The following is a 6541-nucleotide window of genomic DNA, read 5'->3' on the forward strand; positions in this document are numbered from 1 at the left end:
ATAACACCAGCTTATCTTAACTGAGTACGGTCGAAGGGCCAGGTCCCACACCAGGGACCTCACACCTCAGCGCTTCCTGCGCAAGGAGTAAAGGCCGGGTGAGTGAAAGCCTGTGATCCCCTCCATTCCCCAGAAGGAGGAGGAACTGAGGCTTAGGGAAGGTGAGGTTTCACAGCCAATAGTGAAGCCGGGATTTACATCCAGGCAGTCAGATTCCAGAGCCCACCCATATCATCACTCCCTGTTTCACAGCATTACTAGAATATAGAGATTAAATCTAAAATTCTAAAACTAGGAGAGTTTGAAAAGCAAGTTACAGCCACACCATGGGACACCGTGCAGCAAGCTGGTAGTTTTCTTTTTACTGACTGGGAAACTACTCATGTCATATTACGGAGTGGAAAAAACACAAGCTGTAAAAGAACATGAATAGTATAACTGAGGATTATTTTTTTAAAAATTATACATACGTGTATGTAAAAAAGGACACATGCACAAAATTTTTTACGGTAGTTATTCTTTGGACATGGAAGTGAGGGGACTTTCATTTGTTTAAACATGTATCATTTAGGTCTCTTCACCTGGTATGTAACAGAAAAGCTAAATCAAATTAGCTCTAATACAAACGGATTGGGATTTTTCTTTTTTCTTTTCTTTTCTTTTTTTTTTTGGTCTTTTTGCCTTTTCTTGGGCCGATCCCCTGGCATATGGAGGTTCCCAGGCTAGGGGTCGAATCAGAGCTGTAGCCACCGGCCTACACCACAGCCACAGCCACGCGGGATCCGAGCCACGTCTGCGACCTACACCACAGCTCACGGCAACGCCGGATCGTTAACCCACTGAGCAAGGCCAGGGATTGATCCCGCATCCTCGTAGATACTGGTCTGGTTTGTTTCTGCTATCTGCCCTCAGAGCCTTCAGCAAGTCATAATCTTCTGGCAGTATTACATCGGAGATCGCCGATCGCAGGTCATCATCACAAAGATGGTAAAAAGGAAGAAGTTTGAGAGGCGGTGAGAATTACCGCCACGGAGAGATTGTGACGCAGAGACGCAAAGTGAGCAAATGCTGTTGGAAAAACGGCGCTGACAGATTGCTCATTCAGGGTTGCCACAAACCTCCAATTTGTAAAAAAAAAAAAAAAAAAAAAACATAGTATCTTCGAAGCACAATAAAATGAGGTGTGCCTGTAGTCTGGTAATTTTAAAATATAAGAATGGACTTTAAAAATATGCATATATCCCATTGTTCACTCTTACAAATGCCTTCTTTCTTCCTCAAGTTCCAATTATTTAGATGAACTTCCTTCATGGAGGGGGTCAGCCAAGAGATCCGATGCAGTGTGTGGACAGGGACAGTAGCTGGATTGGAATTAGGAGGCCTGGATTCAAGTTCCTGCTCAGCCTTGGATCTTAGGAAAGTCACAGAACTGCCCTGGCCTCAGTTTCCTCACAGCACAAAAAATCCCCAAAATCCACAAAAGAAGGTATCAGATTAGATAGGCTTTAAGGTCCCTTGTGCCTCAACTATTCCTCTTTCTGTTTATAAGATTCCTCCAACTATCTGTCTATGTATCTATCCACTCATTTATTTATTTATTTTTCCTTTTTATGGCTGCCCTTGCAGCATATGGAAGTTCCCGGGCTTAGAGTTGAACTGGAGCTGCAGCTGCCAGCCTACGCCACAGCCACGTGGGATCCGAGCCACATCTGTGACCTACACTGAAGCTTGTGGCAATGCAGGACCCTTAACCCAGTGAGCGAGGCTAGGGATCGAACCTGCACCCTCACAGATACCAGTTGGGTTCTTAACCCGCTGAGCTTCAATGAGAATTCCTATGTTAAATTTTTTGGTAAAAATACTATATGCAGAAGACAAAAATACTCTAATAATACGAAAAGTTACACACTGAAAAAGTTCCTCCCCAGCCTTGACTCCCAGCTCTGTAGTTTCTGCGCCCCGCCCTCCCCCACTCTGAACAATCTGCAGGGTGTGCATGTGTTCTTCCTGTGCCTTCTGCACACAAGCAGTCATGGGCCACCATGTGTTTTGCATGCTGCCTTTTCCATGTAACTATCTACAAATGGACCTCCTGGCTCAGAAGGTACGTGCATTTCTATTTTGATAGATATTGCCATCAAAAAGGATGATGCTTAGTTCTCCAATACCCCATCAATTTCTTTTGTTATCATTCTTTCATCTTTGTTAGTCTGCAAGGTTGAGAAACCACATCTCATTGTGGGTTGACTTGTCGTTCTTCTGTTGTATAGGAGGGTCAAGAATCTTCATATGCTTAAAAGCCATCAACATCTACTATTGTGTAAATTGTCTGTTCACATGCTTTGCCCTCTTTTCATTTGCACAACTGTATTTTTTTTTCCTGGAATACAGAAAATGGGACATTCTTAACACCTCTTGATGGGAGATGGAACTTAAAGGACATCACTATTTAGGTCGTTGGGTTATAGGTGGGTGATGGAGCAATGGCCGTGGGTGGAGTGGTCCAGGAAGAACCCCCAGAATGAGGGGTGAACCCACATAGAATAGGAGCACTAAGCATCTAGAAGGGCTTTCACATTTGAAAAGGTTTTAAACAACTACAGACAAACCAACAAAAAAGAAAGAAGGAACATGCGATGGGGACCATATGGGCCTGGAAGCCTAAAATATTAACTAAGCTGGGACTTCATAGAAAATGACTGTCCATCCCTGGAATCCAGATGAAGAGAAAAAGAGGAGGCCGAGACGCAGCTGTGTGGGAGGCAGGAGGAGACTGAGACAGACCAGGAGCTCAGAAGTGAAGAGTCACAAATGCTGTTAGATTGGAAGAATTACCAGTGTTGAGTTTGGCCAAGAATTCAGGTGGGAAGAAGATTTATGGGGGCTTGGGAATTGGCAGTGAGGAAGCAGGTCACTGTGACCTTTGGTCGAGCAGGTCTGAGGGGTGCTGATACACAGGCTTCTGAGTCACAAGAAAGAGAAAAACAGAGAGAGGGCGGGAGGGAGGGCACAGAGAGACCGACAGACAGACAGAGGAAGGGAGAGAGCGAAATAAGCCTGAAAAACAAACCGTGAATGCTTAATAAAAGCTAATTGAAAAAAACCAAAAAACAAAAAACCTGGCATGACTTCTTTAAGGCAAATCACTATTTTCATGAATGCAAATACTACTTACTTCTTTAAAGCCTGTCTGACCCAACCTACAGATCTTCTCTTTGCCATCTCTCGCTCTATAAGGAAGTAAATCCAAAATGGACATAAAAGCACAGAGTGTGAGCCCTGGCCGGCCCTTGGATGCAAGCCAGTTCATCCCCCACATGTCACCGGTGAGGCAGCCGAAGCTCAAAAAGGAAAAATGGTGTGACCAGGTCACGTGGAATTGTGCAGGAGCTAGAACTCTGGCTTTTTTTTTTTTTTTTTGTCTTTTTGCTATTTCTTGGGCCGCTCCCGCGGCATATGGAGGTTCCCAGGCTAGGGGTTGAATCGGAGCTGTAGCCACTGTCCTACACCAGAGCCACCGCAACGCTGGATCCAAGCTGCGTCTGCAACCTACACCACAGCTCACGGCAACGCCGGATCGTTAACCCACTGAGCGAGGGCAGGGACCGAACCCGCAACCTCATGGTTCCTAGTCGGATTTGTTAACCACTGAGCCACAACGGGAACTCCGCATGTGTCTTTTTTAAGGAAAGTTTTGTCTGAATACATGCCCAAGAGTGGGATTGCTGGGTCACATGGTAGTTCTATGTATAGTTTCCTAAGGTACCTCCATACTGTTTTCCATAGTGGTTGTACCAACTTACATTCCCACCAACAGTGCAGGAGGGTTCCCTTTTCTCTACACCCTCTCCAGCATTTGTTATTTATACAGTACTAATGATGGCCATTCTGACTGGTGTGAGGTGGTACCTCATAGTAGTTTTGATTTGCATTTCCATAATAATCAGTAATGTAGAGCATATTTGCATGTGCTTGTTGGCCATCTATATATCTTCTTTGGAGAAATGTCTATTCAGGTCTCTTGCCCATTTTTCAATTGGGTTTTTGGCTTTCTTGCTGTTGAGTTGTATAAGTTGTTTGTATATTTTAGAGATTAAGCCCTTGTCAGTTGCATTGTTTGAAACTATTTTCTCCCATTCTGTAAGTTGTCTTTTTTTAATGGTTTCCTTTGCTGTGCAAAAGCTTTTCAGTTTGATTAGGTCCCATGTGTTTATTTTTGCTTTTATTTCTGTCGCTTTGGGAGACTGACCTGAGAAAACATTTGTAAGGTTGAGGTCAGAGAATGGTGTGCCTATGTTCTCTTCTAGGAGTTTGATGGTATCCTGTCTTATGTTTAAGTCTTTAGGCCATTTTGAGTTTATTTTTGTGCATGGTATGAGGGTGTGTTCCAGTTTCATTGATTTACATGGGGCTGTCCAGTTTTCCCAGCACCATGTGCTGAAAAGACTTTTTCCCATTTTATATTCTTGCCTCCTTTGTTGAAGATTAATTGACCGCAGGTGTCTGGGTTTATTGCTGGGTTCTCTGTTCCATTGGCCTGTATGTCCATTTTTGTACCAGTATCACACTGTCTTGATTACTGAGGTTTCGTAACATTGCCTGAAGTCTGGGAGAGTTATGCCTCCTGCTTGGTTTTTGTTCCTCAGGATTGCTGTGGCAATTCTGGGTCTTTTGAGGTTCCATATAAATTTTTGGATTGTTTGTTCTAGTTCTTTGAAAAATGTCATGGGTAATTTGATAGGGATTGCATTGAATCTGTAGATTGCTCTGGGTAGTATGGCCATTTTTACGATATTAATTTTTCTAACCCAGGAGCATGGAATATTTTTCCATTTCTTTGAATCCTCTTTAATTTCCTTGATTAATGCTTTATAGTTCTCAGCATATAAGTCTTTCACCTCCTTGGTCAGGTGTATTCCCAGGTATTTGATTTTTTGGGGTGCAATTTGAAAAGGTATTGTATTTTTGTATTCCTTTTCTAATATTTCATTGTTAGTATACAGAAATGCAACCGATTTCTGAACATTAATCTTATATCCTGCTACTTTGCTGAATTTGTTGATCAGTTCGAGTAGTTTCTGGGTTGAGAATATATTCAGTTCTAGACATTGTACTTCATGGACATTCAGACTTCTATTTTGGACACCCTCTTTTATCTTTGCAAAATCAACATTATTGAGGTATAATTTTTTATTGCAGTAAAAACATGTAATACCGAATTTACCATTTTAGCCATTTTAAGTGCACAGTTGTATGGCATTAAGTATATTCACACTGTTGTTTTAGAAATTCACATTAAGGGAGTTCCCGTCGTGGCGCAGTGGTTAACGAATCCGACTAGGAACCATGAGGTTGCGGGTTCGGTCCCTGCCCTTGCTCAGTGGGTTAAGGATCCGGCGTTGCCGTGAGCTGTGGTGTAGGTTGCAGACGCGACTCGGATCCCGAGTTGCTGTGGCTCTGGTGTAGGCTGGCAGCTACAGCTCCGATTAGACCCCTAGCCCGGGAACCTCCATATGCCGCAGGAGCGGCCCAAGAAATAGCAACAACAACAACAACAAAAAGACAAAAAAAAAAAAAAGAAAAATGCCAAAAAAAAAATTTGGAAAAAAAAAAAAAAGAAATTCACATTAAGTATCATCCATCACCACCATGAAAAAGGCGAAATTTTTATATTCCACAACTGAAACTCTATACTCATTAAAAAATAACTCTTCATCTCCCTGGTTGATGCATAATTTACATTCAATAAAATTCCCATTTTAGGAGTTCCCATCATGGCTCAGCAGTTAATGAACCCGACTAGCATCCATGAGGATGTGGATTCGATCCTTGGCCTTGTTCAGTGGGTTGGGGATCTGGTGTTGCCATGGGCTGAGGTGTAGATTGCAGACATGGCTCAGATCCCATGTTGCTGTGGCTCTGACGGAGGCCGTTGGCTACAGCTCTGCTTCGACCCCTAGCCTTGGAACCTCCATATGCTGCCGGTGTGGCCCTAAAAGACAAAAAAAACAAAAAAAAAAACAAATTCCCATTTTAAATGTATGTTTTGTTGGATTTTGACAAATGTACATTCTTGGGTATACTTACTTCCATAATCAAAATATTCCCTCATGGTTCTTTGCAGTCTGTTTCCAAATTCCAACTTTGACCTCTGTTGTAGATTTGCACTTTCTTCAAAGCACCTATTTTGGCTTTCCTGCAGATTGAAAAATCATACTTTATTATAATTTTACTTTGCCTTTTAAAAATTGTAGATGAGGTAGAGAATGTTTTTGTCATTACAGGTTATCTTCTTCCTTTATAGAATTTCATAAAAAGGGGATCATATAGCATATATACCTTCGGTATCTGTCTTCTTTCACCCAGTGTAATGTTTTTGAAATTCATCCATGCTGTGTATATCAATAGTTTGTTCCTTTTTTATTGCTGAGAAATATTCCATTATATGGATATACCACCATTTATTGATTCACTTGCTGACAGACATTTTGGTTAATTTCAGTTTTGTTTTGCTATTATGAATAAAGCTTTCTCAATTGCT

The sequence above is a fragment of the Phacochoerus africanus genome, chromosome 9, assembly GCF_016906955.1.
Source record: "Phacochoerus africanus isolate WHEZ1 chromosome 9, ROS_Pafr_v1, whole genome shotgun sequence".
Lineage (NCBI taxonomy): Eukaryota > Metazoa > Chordata > Mammalia > Artiodactyla > Suidae > Phacochoerus > Phacochoerus africanus.